The sequence below is a fragment of the Panicum hallii genome, chromosome 6 (genome assembly GCF_002211085.1).
Source record: "Panicum hallii strain FIL2 chromosome 6, PHallii_v3.1, whole genome shotgun sequence".
NCBI lineage: Eukaryota > Viridiplantae > Streptophyta > Magnoliopsida > Poales > Poaceae > Panicum > Panicum hallii.
The window spans coordinates 20,406,483-20,424,447 of NC_038047.1; positions in this window are offsets into that span (position 1 = coordinate 20,406,483).

Sequence of the window (17,965 nt, forward strand, 5' to 3'; positions counted from 1 at the left end):
TTATTGTGATTATTAGGATAAAAGAATGATCAAGGAAACACTTGCCTTTCTTTTAGAGAATAGCTGCTCAGAGTCTTCAACTCTTGTTCTTGAAACTCTAAATCTTCAAAGCTCTTGGATCACGCTCTTTCTAACGTCATACAAGCATCGGGCCGAAATCATACAAGCAAACAAACAAACAAGAACAACTAAGAACGGGTACACCAAATAAAAAGAAAGATTTAAAAGAGCGTACAAAAGGATAGGGCTCGCTACTATGGTCACGAGAACGAAAGAAACACGGAAAACGGAGCTAGGGTTGAAAAGATACAGCTATCGGGAGATTTATATTATAAAAGAATAAAAGAACTATAGGATTTATTTATTTTAATTTAGAAAACTAATGTAAAAGATATAAAAGAGAAATATCTCTAATTATAATTAACTCATATTATATTTACATTTATAAAGACGAGATACAACTTAATCAAATTTTATATATAATTGTCTATGTACGAATTATCCGAATTAAACAATTAATTAGAAAAAAACCAGTGAGAGCATCTAAATGTCAAACTTTATGATTCGAGTTGAACTAAACAAATTAAATTACAAACACATTTAAGTTGATATTAATCAAATTAACATTAATTATGAAACCGGAGTAAAGACTTAATTGGATTTTATTTCCAAAAACTAGATGAGAGGATATTATTCAAATTAAATTGATATCTAATTTTAAAAATAGGAATTATGGTACAGCAGCACTACTAAGCGATAGCTTAGGGTTTTAGAAGACTAACCAAAAAGAACAGATCGAAACGAATCTAAAACGGATCTATACGTAATTAACTATAGACTTCGGGGATTAGCAGGAAAGAATTACTAGACTTAGGAAATAGTGCTTGCGAGTACAGAAAAGTTTAGGGTTAGATCTGAAAAATACCACGGGTGGGGCTGGATTGAAAATATGCAATAGATCCAGGGGGTTTTCTACGAAATCTGCAAGACACAGGAAAGAACAGGAAAATTACATCTTTCTCCACGGATTGGACTGCAAAATCTTGAGTTCCTCCATGGCTGCCGCATGGGAGCTTGCTGCCGGCCGAAATTGCAACGATTTAGACCATGGGAGAGCGCGGGAATTGGGGGAAAAGAAAGAGGAGAGGGAGGGGGTTCGATTCCATGCCTTACCCGCAGCGGAGGGGCACTGAGGCGATCGAATTTCGCGAGAGAAAATAGCAATGTCGGGTCTGTTCTATTCCTGAGCGTCTACTCATGGCAGCAGCCTGCAGGAGAGGGGCGGCGCTGTAACATTCATGTAATTAGAAATATAGACACTAGGTATTAGTGAGTTGTATGTATGTTATGGTTTGTACAGAGAATTAGGGGTATATTTGTAAATTATGAATGTTATAAGTCCTTATGTGCAATTGTGTAAAAATGCTCTTAAATGTAAAAATCAAATGACTATAGAGAAGAAAAGTACAAATATTAAGTTAAAACCTAAAAGAATTAGACTTTGTATGAAACTAAGGACCTATGTGTAATTAACACAAATATAAGGGTTACATATGAAATGGTTGGAATATACAAGTCAAATTCAAATTTACTTAAGGGTTAATGTGTAAAAATACAAGTAATCATGACAGGTCAGAAAATTTGTAAACATGCCCAAAATTTGATCAAATTTAGGTGGGCAAAGACAAATTTAACTTAAATTCCATCTTGCTTCAAAATGTAATCCAAATAGCTATAAACTTTGAGTTTCTAAACCTAAGCCCTAAAACAATATTGTAGAGTTTGAAAAACTCTACAACTTTCATGTTGAGCACTTTTTCATTTGACCTTTGTAGCAGTGAGAAATTTTAGTTTACCGAGAGGTCCCCACACTTTTTGGAAATCACAAACAAGTCCTTCTGACTCCTGCCTGCTTCTTCTTCCTCTGTCCGCGCCGCTTCTCCCTCTGCACTGCTCCTGCCACCGCCGCTCGCCGCTGATACCGCACCCCGAGCTCCACCTCCAGCTCCTGCACGTGCCCACGCGTCGCCTGAGGGCCTATCCACCGCACTAGCCCCTCCCCGGTGTCGCCCCGCGCACACGCCACGGTGCCCTGATCGTCCGTCGGTCGCCACCGCACTGTGGCAGAACCAACCTGAATTATACCGGCTCAAGTACGCGAGTCCACTCCAGAGGGCTTCAACGTGCTTCAAACGGTATAATCCCTTGGCCTATCGGGTAACGTCCCGATAAACCACCGATACACAGGATCAAATAAGGTTACCTCACACGAAGGTGAGTCCAGAGATACAATCACCATCACATTTTACATCACAAAGAATTACATTACAAGAGTTTCCAAAAGAAGTATGAAGTTTCAAATCTAGAGAAAAGATTACAAACCATTAAAGCTATGGTTTTTGGCAGCGGAAAACATACGCGACGATTACAACACGTCGTTAAGACGGATGTCATGCTAAGCCCAGGCACGACATCACTCGGTATCACCAATGTTGGTTAGGGGCGGATCCCATTCCACGGACCAACCATCTGGAAGAGCACAGGGCCATGATAGGGAAAGAGTAGGGTCTTCAAAGGCTTTACCTGAAAAACATAAAACTAGCAAGGCTGAGTATACTAATACTCAGCAAGGCTTACCCGGGATTGGGTATACTTTAGCCCATAACTAGACTCATGAAGGCATTGTAAAGGCTCTGGGTTTATTTTCAGCTGAAAAGCAACAGAGAGTATAAACTATTTTCAAGTTTTAGCTTTCAGATTCTAGCTTAATTAGCCATTCTAGGTTAGCACCTATACTAAACAAGCATGATAGATATCATCATCCACCAAGATTATCTCATCAACAATTACACTTTTTACTCAATGTGGCAGAAGGGATAAGCAGTCTCATGCATCGTGAGAGGCGGACGATTCCTGAATCGAGATTCAACCTTGCAAGGTAAACCTAACACACACGCTTGGAACATCCACAAGTTGTTCTGAAGCAGCTGTTTGCCTTTCATTCCGACTCGTGGACAGGCCACCACAAGCGACTTGTAGGACCGTACGCACATCACTCGTGCAGGACATACGTCTGTAGCGCGACTACAAAACCCGTATTCCTATCTGCCATGCAGAACGTACTCCCACAGGTCGGTGCGTGTGAACATAACATGAGATCGAGTGGTGGGAGTATGTCCACTTACCGGGCCGATCGGTTACTAGGCTTACCGCTTTACCATATTTCGCGGTATGTGGCTAGTACTGTTCAAAGGCTTAGCCACCACTACCACACATATCAACCTTATCAACTTTTAATGAAACAGACAGGGTAAACTTCCAGGTCATGATACAGCACATGACCCTGTCCGTCATCCTTATAGTGGTTGCAGGAATGTAAACATGCAACTCCTATATCGCGCGAGTGACAGGAAATCACCCGACTTCTACCGGTCCTATTAGCGGAGCATCTATCCGATAAGGACTCGGGAGCATTACATTGGATTCCTAGGATTCATGCATCTAGGGTTTCACTTCAATTCCTAGACTTAATGCAAGATATAATATAGATAGACATAGATTGTAGTGTAAATAAAGTAGTGGGATATGTCCGGGGCTTGCCTTTACTGGTGGGACTGAAGTTAGAGATGTCAATATCTTCCGAACTTTGGTTCGGGGCTTCAGATAATCCTTCGGTGACATTCACTTGGTCTTCAGGAACATCCTCCGTAAACTCCGGGAAGATCTCGTAGGTACCGTTGCCGAAGTAATCGTATCTACATGCAATGCAACATTTCATTCAAAGTGTGCACATAAAACTACCTTACTTCACAATTCAATTGCAATCCAGCATTCATACAACATACTATTCACATATCAACCAAAAAGGATCTGAACTAAACCTAGATAGAGCTTTAGGGGGACAACTAACTAGAATCGGCTACTCGTTGAGGGTTACAATAGAGCCGATGGGAACAACATGGGTTTAGCTGATTGATGAGTGCATTGGGTTCCTAGATAATCGATGAAAGCATCAATTACCTTGGCAGAAGGATGATTCCTAAAGCAGTTGTCTTAACTGAGATGTGCTTAAGTGTTATTCTAGGTAACTAGGTGTGGTTGTATCGACTCGATTACGTCAGCACAACAATTGAGTGACGTACAGCCGATTGGAGTGTGGTTAAGGGTATGTGACCGATAGATATATAGCCGATCTCTCAGTCGATAAATCGACTGATAGAAGTATATGGATAAGGATGAGAAAACTAAGGATTGATCGGCCATAACTGATATGGAGAGCAACTAAAATCGGCTTGGATAGGTCGATGGCAAGAACCCTAAGAATCGTGTGTGTTTCTCCGGTACATCGACTTTGTGCGGTCGATGTAGGACAGAATAAAAGGATTGTATCGGCAGTAGCCGATACTAGAAAGGTAACAACCGTATTAGCTAATCAGCCGATGGTAGAAGCATCGACTGACAGCTGTTACACAGAAACACTATAGACTCAAGAAAACTGATGCTTAGCGGCTGAGCTGATAGCCTGATACTGAAGCACAGCTGCTGAGATGTAGTAGCTAAGCAGCAGATGCACATGAACTAATCAAAGATTCTTATACGAAAAGGGCCTTAAGGAGATTGCAATCAAGACGAGAACAATGTCTTGATGGTAGGGATATGAGCTCTAGGGTGATAGGATTAACTAACTGTCACACTTCTCCACTTAAAACATACACCCTATATTTTATCTTCCAGCTATAACACATGCATACAATATAAGGTACAAACAAAGCATTCATTCCCTAACATTTAACCTAGACCACAAATCAAGACTTTTAATTCAAGAGCATAACATAAAACTTGTAAATGTTCACTAATTTGAAATAAAGAAAGCTTTGAAAATCTTATAGAAAACACTCTAGAACTTTTCAGGTTAAAGCAATTGAGTCCCTGGTCCGGGAAAACAGATAACGGGAAGTTAACGACGATATTCCGGCAAGGAAATCGCCGGTATTAGAAAGATTCAGTGGATTAGGGCAAACCTTGGGGTAGCCTTGGTTATGAGGGAGAACACGCGGAAAGTGAATTCCTGCGGCGAACAGAATCGACGATGAGAAGAGCTCGATGAGAGGGTTCATGAGCTTTCTTGAGGTGTTGTGGTCTTGCTCGGACGATCGACGAGAGATAGGAGTTGCTGGGTGTCATGGACTCCTGGGACGAGACGATGGAGCCGAATGGGTTCGCTATACCGACTTCTCCGCGAACCCTAGTGTGGCAGAACCAACCTGAATTATACCGGCTCAAGTACGTGAGTCCACTCCCGAGGGCTCCAACGTGCTTCAAACGGTATAATCCCTTGGCCTGTCGGGTAACGTCCCGATAAACCACCGATACACAGGAACAAATAAGGTTACCTCACACGAAGGTGAGTCCAGAGATACATTCACTATCACATTTTACATCACAGGGAATTACATTACAAGGGTTTCCAAAAGAGGTACGAAATTTCAGGTTTAAAGAAAAGATTACATACTATTAAAAACTATGGTTTTTAGCAGCGGAAAACATACGCGATGATTACAACTCGTCGTTAAGACGCATGTCATGCTAAGCCCGGGCATGACATTGCTCGTTATCACCAATGCTGGCCGGGGACGGAATCCATTCCACGGACCAACCTTCTGTAAGAGCACAGGACCAAGGCAAAGGAAGAGTAGGGTCTTCACAGATGTCACCTGAAAAACATACAACTAGCAAGGCTGAGTATACTAATACTCAGCAAGGCTTACCCGGAATTGGGTATACTTTAGCCCATAACTAGACTTATGAAGACTTGTAAAAGTTCTGGGTTTAGTTTCAGCTGAAAAGCAACTAAGAGTAGATCCTTACTTTCAACTTTTAGCTTTCAAGTTCTATGTGATTATCCATTCTAGATAAGCACTTATAACTAAGCAAGCAAGGTAGAGCTCTTTATCTCAACCATCAGTATTACTCATCATATAGTTGCTCTTGTTACTCTGTGTGATAAAGGGATTAAGTAGTCTCAATCATCGTGAGAGGCGGACGATTCTGAATCGAATTTAACCTTGCAAGGTAAACCTAACTCACACGCTTGGAACACTCAACGATAGTTCCGAAGCAACCGTTTGCCTTTCATTCCGACTCGTGGATCAGATACACCACAAGCGACTGCAGGAACATACGCACACCCAATGTGTGCAGGACATACGTCTGTAGCGCGACTACAAAACCCGTATTCCTGGTTGCCCTTGCAACACGTATTTCCTCAGTCGAACATAAGTAACCAGAAGAAGCAAATCGAGTGGTGGGAGGTATGTCCACTCCTCGGGCCGATTGGCTACTAGGCTTACCGCTTACCCATAACTCACAGCATGTGGTTAGTACTTTCAAACGCTTAACCCTGATCGGCACACACTGCGACCTTATCAAATTCAACAACACAGACGGGGTATCGTCTCAACCATGATACCTTTCAAAACTACCGTCCGGCATCCTTATAGTGATAACAGGAATGTAAACATTACAACTCCTATATCGCGCGAGTGACAGGAAATCACCCGACTTCTACCGGCCCTATTAGCATAGCAGCTAGTCGGACTCAAGTGCTAGTATTCATCACATTGGTTCCTAGGGAAATGCAACTAGGGTTTCAAGCAATTCCTAAGAACTTAGTGCATAGAATACGTAAATAGATATAGATTGCAGTATAATTAAAATAATGGGTTATGTCCGGGGCTTGCCTTTACTGGTGAGGCTGGGGTTAGTCAAGTTAATAACGTCCGAAACTTTGGTTCGGGCCTTCCGAGAATTCCCTGATGAAGTTCTTAGGGTCTTCAGAATAACCTCCTCTTGTTCCGGGATTAGCTGGTAACTTCCGTCAGCGAGGGAGAGATCGAGTCTACATGATATGCAAGATGGAGTTCAATGGATGCACACACTTTCATCTCAATTCACGGTAAAGTTGCAATCCAAAAGCTACCACTCAAGAACCCATGGTATAAAAAGGAATCTAAGCCTTGGATCATAAGCATTAACTCATGATTAAAGTATTAATTTAATTGAAAACAGAAATTAAGTATTCAAGTTTAAATTAAATTTAAAATTGAATGTAAACCCTAGATAATTAGGGTTATAAAGTTTTGAAAACTTAAACACAGTTTTATTGCATACTTAAAAGATTTTGACTAAAAGATCTAATTAGATAGGTTTTACTAATCGACTTAGCTAATTTTCATATAAAACGAATTGAATTGATCAACTCATACAAATTAAATTATAAATCAAGATTAAGTTTGAAATTTTACATCACTTCATATTTAAACAATGGAGGTTGCATAACAAAAATCATGATCACATAGTTAACCTATAGGATTAAAATTGGAATTATGGATAGGATATTACATTCCCATGTCTTAGATTCAACATTGATTCAAAACTATTTGGTTTCAAATCAAACTCACTTAATAGAAGTTATAGAGTTCAAAACCTAGTTTCAAACAAAACTGGTTTTGTAATTTTTGGAATTTCCTACAATTCTCTATTGAATTTACAAGTCAAAAATATCACTCACATGAAATAACAATCATCCATTCACTTCCATTCTAAATACAGCACAAACTATCCATTTTCACAGCATGGTCATAAAACAAAAGTGATAGAATTTGAAATGAAGATTCAAGTACAACTGGTTTCACATTTTTTTGAATTTTCTACTATTTTCTAGGACTTTTCAAAGTTCAGCACATTGGAAAAGGGAAAGAAACCAAGATCTTTCATTTAGACCCTCGGAAGGAAATGAATTCTCGCAGACAAGTCCCCCTGCCATGGCCGGCCGGTACAAGCTCGGTTGAGCTCAAATCTGGGGAAGAAGAAGCTCGGATGGCAAGAGGGAAGGGGGTGGGAAGCGAGAGGGGACTACGACGCACCCGATTGAGGGCTTGGCCGAGCTTGGGGAGGCCGGAAAGATGGTCGCCGGCGTGGAGCCGAAGGGCGGCGGCGGGATGGCTCTGGGAGCAGAGCTCCGGCGAGGGGAACGGCGTAAAGGGGGTGGGGATTAGCTTCAAGAGGGCTTGGGGCAGCTACTTATAGGGAGGAGAAGATAAGGGAGGGCTCAAGGCCGGGGAACGACGGCGGCGCAGTAACAGGCAGTGCGGGCGGCGCTCAGGCAGCCGGCGTGCGCACGTGGCAGTGCAGGAAAGGGGCCACGGAGGCGAGCTAAAGCGGCGGGCAGGGCTAGGGGAGGCGCATGAGGGTGAGAGGGCAAGGGGGAACTCACTGCCGGCTTGAATTCGGGGAAATTGCGGCGCCGGCACAGTAAAAACAGGGGAGCAGAGAAGATTAACCAGAGGAAGAAGAAGAAGGAAGGTTGGGGATGACTGGACCAAAATGCAATTTTTTTAAAATTCCATGGACCTGTCTGTAAACCAGTGATAACTTTCAAGCTAGAGCTCAAAAGGAAAAGTGTTCAAAATGAAAGTTGTAAAACTTTTCAAGCTCTACAACTTTGTTTTAGGGTTTGAATTCAAAAACTCAAAGTACACAACTTTATTTTGAAACTTGGGACTAACTTAAATTTTGTAAAGATTTTGCCCTTGTTAAATATTTTACACACAACTTGGCCTAAATGCAAGTTTTCAGAACTGTCATGATTACTTGCATTCTTATAATTTGGCCCCTAGTAACTTTTGAAAATTACTTTTGTAACTCATGCATTTTGCACAAAAGGACTCATATTCTTATAAAATTACACATAGGGTCTTATTTCTACAAATACATCCAACCTTATACAAATCAACACATGCATTACATTTCATACATATTATGGTACAATTTGACACCTAGGGTGTCACAACTAGGGTTTTCCTGCTCACGGGTTGAACTTCCTCTTCCCACGCACATGCGATGCCAAAGTCGGGCCGACCGAATATCTCTACTCGCACAAGAAGAAATCCTCCTTGGCTTGACTGCACCGCACCTCCTCCGAGCTCGTCACGCCCGACCACTATCTTCGCTTCGCGGCTTCTTTTTCTGATTCGCCACACCGTACTCATACTTCCGCCTTCGCGAGGACCGTGGTCCGCTTGCATTAGGGTTGTGCCTTCCGTTGCGTTTTCCTCGACGGCTGTAACACCCTAAGGTAATTTCCCTAAATTTTAATGAATTTATTTGGGCTTAAATAAATTTTTCAGGCTTTTCCTTAATTTTTGTGGCATTTAAAGCAATTTATAACGCAAGAAAATAAAATATATCATAGGATTAAAGTGTTTGTGCATTCATGCCGCAGCATTGTTTTATTTGTGTTGAGTGTATGGGTTTGAATTCAAATCGTATTTGAATTCAATTAGAATTGTTTGAAGTAGTGAGTTAGAAAAACAAAAGAAGGAAGGAAAAAAAAAGAACAAAAAGTAGCCAGCCCAAACCCTCTCTCCCAGCGGGCCCAGCCCAAAACCCTTCCCCTCTTCCTCTCTCCCCCTCAGGCCTCCTTTCCCTCTCCTTCTTCCGCATGGGCCACGGCGGCCCAGCTCCTCTCTTTCCCCCCCCTCGGGTCCCTCTCTCTCTCCCTTTCCCCCACGTGGGCCGCGCCCCGGCTCACTCCCTGGCCCAACCCGAGCCAGCGCTCCTTCCTCCTCACGCGCACAGCTGCCACAGGCGCTCGCCCTCCCCCGCGATTCCCTCCCTCGCTGCCAGGCCGGTCCCGCACGTCAGCTTCTTCCCCCTCCCCTTCTTCCTCCCCGGCGCAACGGCCTCCGATGTCCCCGGCGAGCCCCTTCCCCTGGGCCCACGCGCCAGGGCGCCACAGCCGCCCTACAAAGCCCGACGCCTCCCTAGGGTTTCCCCCAGGTCCCCGCCGTGCTCGCCCGCACCAAGCCCTAGCTGCCGCGCTCGCCATCACCGCAAGCCCCGGGTCGTCGCCGCGCCGTCTCCTCGCCGCCTTCCTCCGTCGCCCAAGCACCGTGGGTCTACCTCGGTGGGGTAAGGACCCTCTCCCGCCTCTCTTTCCCCTCGGTCTCGCTTCTCCGCGGCTGTGCGCGCTCGCCGGCGTTCCCGAGCCCTCGCCGCCGTCGCCCCGCCACTACGGCCACCTTGGCCCTCCCCGAACCCCCTAGATCTTTTCTGCGTGCTCCCCTCTCTCTCCCCGTGCTAGCCGTGTCCCGAACCAAGGCCGGAAGTGCCCGTTTGCATGTACTCCGGTGAACCTCCGCCGCCTCCACCGCGCCCAGTGACTGCCGCCGCCGGAGCCCGACCGGAAGTCCCCCAGCCGTCCGATCCAAGCCTACGGTCTGGATTAGATCCAGACCGGTACGCGATCCAAGCCGTTAGATCTCAAAGCGACGATCTGGATTGGATCCCAATCAGTATTAGATCTTAGCCGCTCATTTAAAATCCGGTGGACCGCGTGAGCTTCATCCGCAGATCTCGCCCCAACCGTCCGATCTTGATCCGAAGGCCGACGATCGCGCGTACCCCTTCACGTTATAGTTTCTAATCTGGGCCGTATAAGTCAGATCCGATGGCTCAAATTAAAACGTACCCTTTCGGCCCTGTCTTTTTGCTAAAGAGGCCCTGTCTTTCTGAAGAATCAACCCGCAGTCCATCAGTAACTCAAAAATAATTACAGATAGGCCCTTTCTCTTCCCTTTTGACCCCTGAGCTCTCTGGATTTAGGTTTTCTAGTCCTTGTTTGGAGTTTTTGCAGGCTAGCCCCTGGGCCTAACCTTTAATTAGGTTTTAGCCCTCAGTTTTTGCACAGAACCCCCTGGAAGCTCCAGTTTTCTTACAAATAGGTCCCTGGATCTTGTTTTAAGCGTAGTTTTCGCGTTTTAGCTCCGTTTTAGGTGTTCTTTATATCCACGCGATCGTTGTAACGCGTAGAATAGTTCTAGGCTAGATTTATGTGCTGTTTCATTGTCTTGGTGTACTGTTTCTTATAGTTTGCCATTGTTTGTGCATGTGTGTATGTATGGACTATGTTTTGATGATCGTGAGTAGACGCGGAGCCTTTGGACGAGTACCAGGAGCAGTCGTCTTCCGAGCAGTTTGAGCAGCAGCCAGGAGATTACGAGGAAGGCAAGTATAACATGAACCTCCTATCACTTTTAAATACAATTTCATACTGCATTTTAATACTGTATACCTATAAGGACTTCCTAGCCACCTTTATATCCTTATATATATCCTATGGGTTGCATTTTTGGTTAGTTGTGCTAGGTTGCTGCGCTATAACATATCTGGGTCCTTTTTAATTAATTTGATTAATGGTCTTATGCAACTTAATTCTGGAGCCGACCCTCTGTGCTGTGTGCTTGAGTGGTTTGTGCGTCCTTAAAAGATGTTTTTGTTAGAAACATGGTTTAGGGGGCCAGCACGGTGCTTAGTGCCTGGTTGGCCACTCTCCATAAGGACCGGTTCATAGAGCGACAACCTGGGACAACCGCGCAACCACAAGACTGGAATGGGACGGTCTTGACTTACTAATTAGGTCGTGTTGGTTCGGGAGTAACTTACCTGCGTGGGCAAGAGGGGTGGTAAGCTTCAATGGTCCCTGCTCCTCCGGCTTGGTCTGTGCTGTGTCTCTTGTACCCCCGGAGGTGGGCCCCATCGTCGCTGATCCAGAATCCTTAGCGGTTACACCTTACCAACGTGTCCTTTGTAACGGTCTCGTAGTGTGCTTGCTAGCCGTCTCACCTAAGGAAGTGTGATGAATAACTAGCGTAGCTCACGACTTGTGGGTAAAGTTGTGCAACCTCTCGAGAGTGTAAAATTGATATATCAGCTGTGCTCACAGTCATGAGCGGCCCAGATCCTCCTTTTGATTAGTGGGGTTATCAACCTTTGACGAGGGAGATTCCCCGGGTAGTTTTGGTTTGGATGGTTCTCAGTAGTTCTTAATTAATATTGATTAATTTCTTATGCAATTGGGTTATGGTAATTCATCCACTTGTAGTAATTAGCCTTAATAAAATTTGCCAAGACTAAAAGCTAATGCAGTTGAGTCAGCTAGCCTAGAGCCTCATAGTCTGTGTTATACTTGTTGAGTACTAGTTTGTACTCACACTTGCCTCTCTACTCTTCTGTTCTATTTCGGATATCTTCGACTGCTGCTCAGTGCCCGGCAACGTGGAGGACTACGTCAGCGGCTTCGACGACTTCTAGGCGTTTGTCTCCCAGTCGACGTCCCTGTGGCGCCCAGCTCTTCATGTATTCATTTTACGCTTCCACATTCCTTGAACTGATTCTTGATTCAGTTGTAATAAAGATATTCATTTTATAATTTATACGCTTGTATTCGTGACATGTGTTGTGATATCTTGATAATCTGTTGTATATATGCGTGACTTGATCCTGACGCATATATGATTGCTCGATTTATGTTCTTATAAATCGGGTGTGACAGATTGGTATCAGAGCCGTGTCGACTGTAGGACGAAGCCTAGATAGAATTGGTCGAGTTTAGGACTCCTTCCTCTTGCCTTGCTTCCGCAAACCTTCAACCATCATTTTTCTGCTTCTATTCCTTGAGTCTTAAGCCCTAGATCTGCTATCTCTCCTGTCTTTTCTGGGAAATAGCTTGAACTTTCCGTAGACGTTGGCCTGAGTCGCCTAATCTTATAGGCTATAAGTTTAGGTTGTCCCGATGAAAATACGCTAGAACGAGTGTGTTAGTCGAGTAGTGTGGAAAACTCGACTAAGTTGTGCATATTGAATGTTTGTTATTGTGCGAATGTTTGATTTGGATCTTTGGTTGATTGCATAGTTTAGTACTTGAACTTGTTCATGCAAATCGACCTAACCCCACTTGAACTAAATAATAAAAATTTGATTTAGATCGTTGGGGGTAAAACCTATATTCCTTTCTCTCTGTTATATCCTATCGAAGTTTCATCTCCTCAGCAGCACCATATCTTATTCTCATAAATTTCGTTTGTTGCAATCAGATGGTGAACACCAGGCGCACCGGTTCTGGTTCTGACCAGCAGGAGCAGAACAACCAGAGTACTGGTCAGCCGCTACCGATGCCTCGACCACTGACCCCGGAGCAGTTCTTCCAGCTCCAGATGCAGATGATGGCGACCCTGAACAACACCGTTCAGGCCCTGCAGCAGATCCATGCTCAGCCACCGCCTCCACCGCCGCCTCAGCCCCGTGACAGGCATGCGGATTTCCTGAGAGGTCACCCTCCGACCTTCTCTCACGCCACGGACCCACTCCAGGCGGACGACTGGCTCCGTTCGGTGGAGTGTCAGTTGGTTGTTGCGCAGTGCGACGACCGAGAGCAGGTTCTGTACGCAGCAGGGCAGTTGCGAGGCTCCGCTCTTGACTGGTGGGAGTCCTACCCAGCTCGGGATCGTGATGCTCTCACGTGGGACCAGTTCCGTGAGTGTTTCAGGAACCATCACATTCCTGAGGGCATAATGAAGATGAAGCAGAAGGAGTTCCGTGCCCTTAAGCAGGTAAATTTGAATGCAATTCTCGGCAATTTCTTTTGAGCTTGATCTATCCTTGATTTCTTTCGTAAACCTGATCGGTTGAGCGATTTCTATCCTTGTTGTCTGTGTTCGTTATTTCAGGGATCGATGACGGTGACGGAGTACCGTGACCGCTTCCTTCAGCTTGCCCGCTACGCCCCTGCTGACGTCGCTCGTGATAGCGATAAGCAGGAGTACTTCAAGGAGGGACTGGATGATCACATCCAGTATGCGCTGCTGAACCACCGCTTCGACAACTTCAACCAGCTGGTTGATGCTGCCCTCAACACCGAGCGTAAGCGTCGGGAGATTGAGGATAAGAAGAGGAAGATGGCTTCATCCTCTTCGGGCAGCAACACTCGTCCCGCTATCAGCATCTGCAGCAGCAGCAGCAGAGGCCGCCCCAGCAGTACCAGCAGCGGCAGCAGTTTCTGCCTCGTCCTCAGCAGCAGCAGCAGGCGGGACAGGGTCAGAGGCTTCCAGCGCCTCCGGCTCCACCAGCTCAGAGGCAGGGAGCGCCCACTCCTCCTCCTGGGCAGCAGGCCGCTGCATTTCCTCGAGTATGTTTCCACTACGGCGAGCCGGGGCACTACGCCAACGTCTGCCCCCGGAAGGCGCAGGCAGGACAGCAGGGCCGTGCAGCACAGCCCAAGGCCCCAGCTCAGGGCAGGGTGAACCACGTGACGGCCGAGTCAGTGGCCGAGGCTCCTAACGTGGTTATTGGTACGTTCATGGTTAATGCCCATCCTGCTACAGTGCTTTTTGATACTGGTGCTACACATTCTTTCATTACCCGGTCCTTTGTTGAGCATCATGGTATTCCTACTAGCACGTTAAAGAGGTGCATGTTAGTATCTTCACCGGGAGGGCAGTTGAGGTCCCATGTCTTTTGTCCCAGAGTCAGTGTGGCCATAAGGGGGGTAGATTTCAGTGCGAATCTGATGGTGCTAGACTCCAAGGGTATTGATGTGATCCTCGGGATGGAGACTCTTGCCAAGTGGGGAGTCCGGATAGATTGTGCTCAGAGGACTGTTCTTCTGTCAGCACCGGATGGTCAGGGGGTTACTGTTGGAGCTACAGAGCCTTCTGGATTTCTTCATCAGATGGAGGCTAGACCCACGGATGGTATTCGCGTGGTGTCTGAATTCCCGGATGTCTTTCCGGACGATTTGCCAGGTATGCCGCCTGATCGCGACATTGAGTTTTCTATTGATCTCTTGCCTGGCACAACTCCTATTGCTAAGAGGCCCTATCGTATGGCTCCTGTCGAACATGAGGAGGTTAAGAAGACTGTCGACGAGTTGCTAGCTAAGGGTTATATCCGTCGCAGTTTCTCTCCTTGGGCTTTTCCTGTATTGCTCGTAGAGAAGAAGGATGGCGCGAAGAGAATGTGCGTTGATTATCGGGATCTGAATGCAGTCACTATCAAGAACAAGCATCCGTTGCCCCGTATCGAGGATCTCTTTGATCAGCTTCAGGGTGCTTGTGTTTTCTCGAAGATTGATTTGCGTTCGGGTTATCACCAGCTGAAGATTCGTTCTGAGGATATCCCGAAGACGGCATTCACCTGCAAGTATGGGTTATACGAGTATACGGTCATGTCCTTTGGCTTGACCAATGCTCCGGCTTTCTTCATGCATCTGATGAACAAGGTTTTCATGGATTATCTGGACGCCTTTGTGGTGATATTCATCGATGATATCCTGATATATTCCAAGTCAGAAGCAGAGCATGAGAAGCATCTGAGGCTTGTGTTGCAGAGGCTCAGAGAGCACAAGCTGTATGCCAAGCTCAGCAAGTGCGAGTTCTGGATTGACGAGGTTCCATTCCTCGGTCATGTTATCTCCAAGGGAGGTATTGCTGTGGACCCCGGAAAGGTGAAGGATGTGCTTGACTGGGTTGTACCACAGACGGTGAAGGAAGTACGCTCCTTTCTGGGCTTAGCAGGTTATTATCGGAGGTTCATTGAGAATTTCTCCAAGATTGCGAAGCCTTTGACTTCCTTGCTAGAGAAGGGTGTGGATTTCTCTTGGACTGATGAGCGTCAGAGTGCCTTCGAGGAGCTGAAGAAGAGGTTGACTACGGCGCCAGTCCTTACTCTGCCCGACCAGAGCAAGAGGTTCACAGTGTATTGTGATGCTTCGAGGGATGGTCTTGGTTGCGTTCTGATGCAGGAAGGTAGAGTGATAGCTTATGCTTCGCGGCAGTTGCGCCGGCACGAGCTGAATTATCCCACTCATGATCTGGAGTTAGCCGCAGTTGTGCATGCTCTGAAGATATGGAGGCATTACTTGTTTGGGCAGAGGTGTGATATTTACACCGATCACAAGAGCCTCAAGTATATTTTCACTCAGAGTGAGCTGAATATGCGGCAGAGAAGATGGCTAGAGTTGGTCAAGGATTATGACCTGGAGATTCACTATCATCCAGGCAATGCTAATGTTGTAGCAGATGCTCTGAGCAGGAAGAGCTATGTTAACATGGCCGTGGCTTTTCAGATGCATCAGGAGTTATGCGAGGAGTTTGAGCAGTTGAGTCTGGGGTTCTTGCATCACACCTCGGGTACATCATTCGAGGCAGAACCCACTCTGGAGGCCGAGATCAGGCAGCATCAGAAGGAAGATAAGAAGCTGCAGGAGATTCGTGAGTTGCTCAAGATTGGCAAGGCTCCTCATTTCAGAGAGGATGATCAGGGTACCTTGTGGTACAAGGGTCGTATATGTGTGCCGGATGTGAATGACCTCAGAAATTTGATTCTGAGTGAGGCTCATGATACAGCATATTCTATCCATCCTGGCAGCATGAAGATGTATTACGACCTGAAGGAACGATTCTGGTGGTATGGAATGAAGCGTTCCGTTGCGGAGTACGTGGCTATCTGTGACACTTGTCAGCGTGTCAAAGCAGAGCATCAGAGGCCAGCAGGTCTATTGCAGCTGTTGAAGATTCCCAAGTGGAAATGGGAAGAGATCACTATGGACTTCATTGTTGGATTGCCCCGTACTCAGAAAGGATATAACTCTATATGGGTAGTAGTGGATCGATTGACGAAGGTTGCCCACTTCATTCCGGTGAACACTACTTACTTCGGCGCTAGACTCGCAGAGTTGTATATCTCCAGGATCGTTTGTCTGCATGGTGTTCCTAAGAAGATCATATCTGACCGAGGATCTCAGTTCACTTCACGGTTCTGGGAGCAGTTGCATGATTCGTTGGATACGAAGCTGCGCTTCAGTACTGCATATCATCCTCAGACAGATGGGCAGACAGAAAGAACCAACCAAGTGTTGGAGGATATGCTTCGAGCCTGTGCTATTCAGTATGGTACCAGCTGGGATAAATGCCTGCCTTATGCAGAATTTTCGTATAACAACAGTTATCAGGCCAGTTTGAAGAAATCCCCTTTCGAGGCTCTGTATGGTCGGAGGTGCAGGACCCCATTGTATTGGGATCAGATTGGCGAGAGGCAGGTATTTGGTCCAGACATTATTGAAGAGGCAGAGCAGTTGGTACAGCAGGTGCGAGAGAATCTGAGAGTCGCTCAGACTCGTCAGAAGAGCTATGCGGATGTGCGTCGTCGAGATTTGACCTTTGCAGTGGGTGATCATGTATATCTGAAGGTCTCGCCGATGAGAGGAATCCGCAGGTTTAATGTACGAGGGAAGCTAGCTCCTCGATACATTGGTCCGTTCAAGGTGTTGGAACGGAAAGGTGAGGTGGCATATCGTTTGGAGCTGCCTCCCAATCTCTCAGGAGTGCACGATGTGTTTCACGTGTCTCAGTTAAAGAAGTGCTTGAGGGTGCCAGAAGAGCAAGCACCGATACAAGGGTTGGATGTGCAGGAGGATCTGACCTATATCGAGCATCCGGTGAAGGTTCTGGAGACGTCTGAGAGAGTTACTAGAAACAAGAAGATCAAGATGTGCCGAGTTCAGTGGAGTTATCACACGGAGGATGAGGCTACTTGGGAGCGAGAAGATGAGCTGAGGAAGACATATCCCGATCTCTTTGCTAGCTAGCCTATCCGAATCTCGGGACGAGATTCCTGTAAGGGGGGTAGGTTTGTAACACCCTAAGGTAATTTCCCTAAATTTTAATGAATTTATTTGGGCTTAAATAAATTTTTCAGGCTTTTTCTTAATTTTTGTGGCATTTAAAGCAATTTATAACGCAAGAAAATAAAATATATCATAGGATTAAAGTGTTTGTGCATTCATGCCGCAGCATTGTTTTATTTGTGTTGAGTGTATGGGTTTGAATTCAAATTGTATTTGAATTCAATTAGAATTGTTTGAAGTAGTGAGTTAGAAAAACAAAAGAAGGAAAGGAAAAAAAAAGAACAAAAAGTAGCCAGCCCAAACCCTCTCTCCCAGCGGGCCCAGCCCAAAACCCTTCCCCTCTTCCTCTCTCCCCCTCGGGCCTCCTTTCCCTCTCCTTCATCCGCATGGGCCATGGCGGCCCAGCTCCTCTCTTTCCCCCCCTCGGGTCCCTCTCTCTCT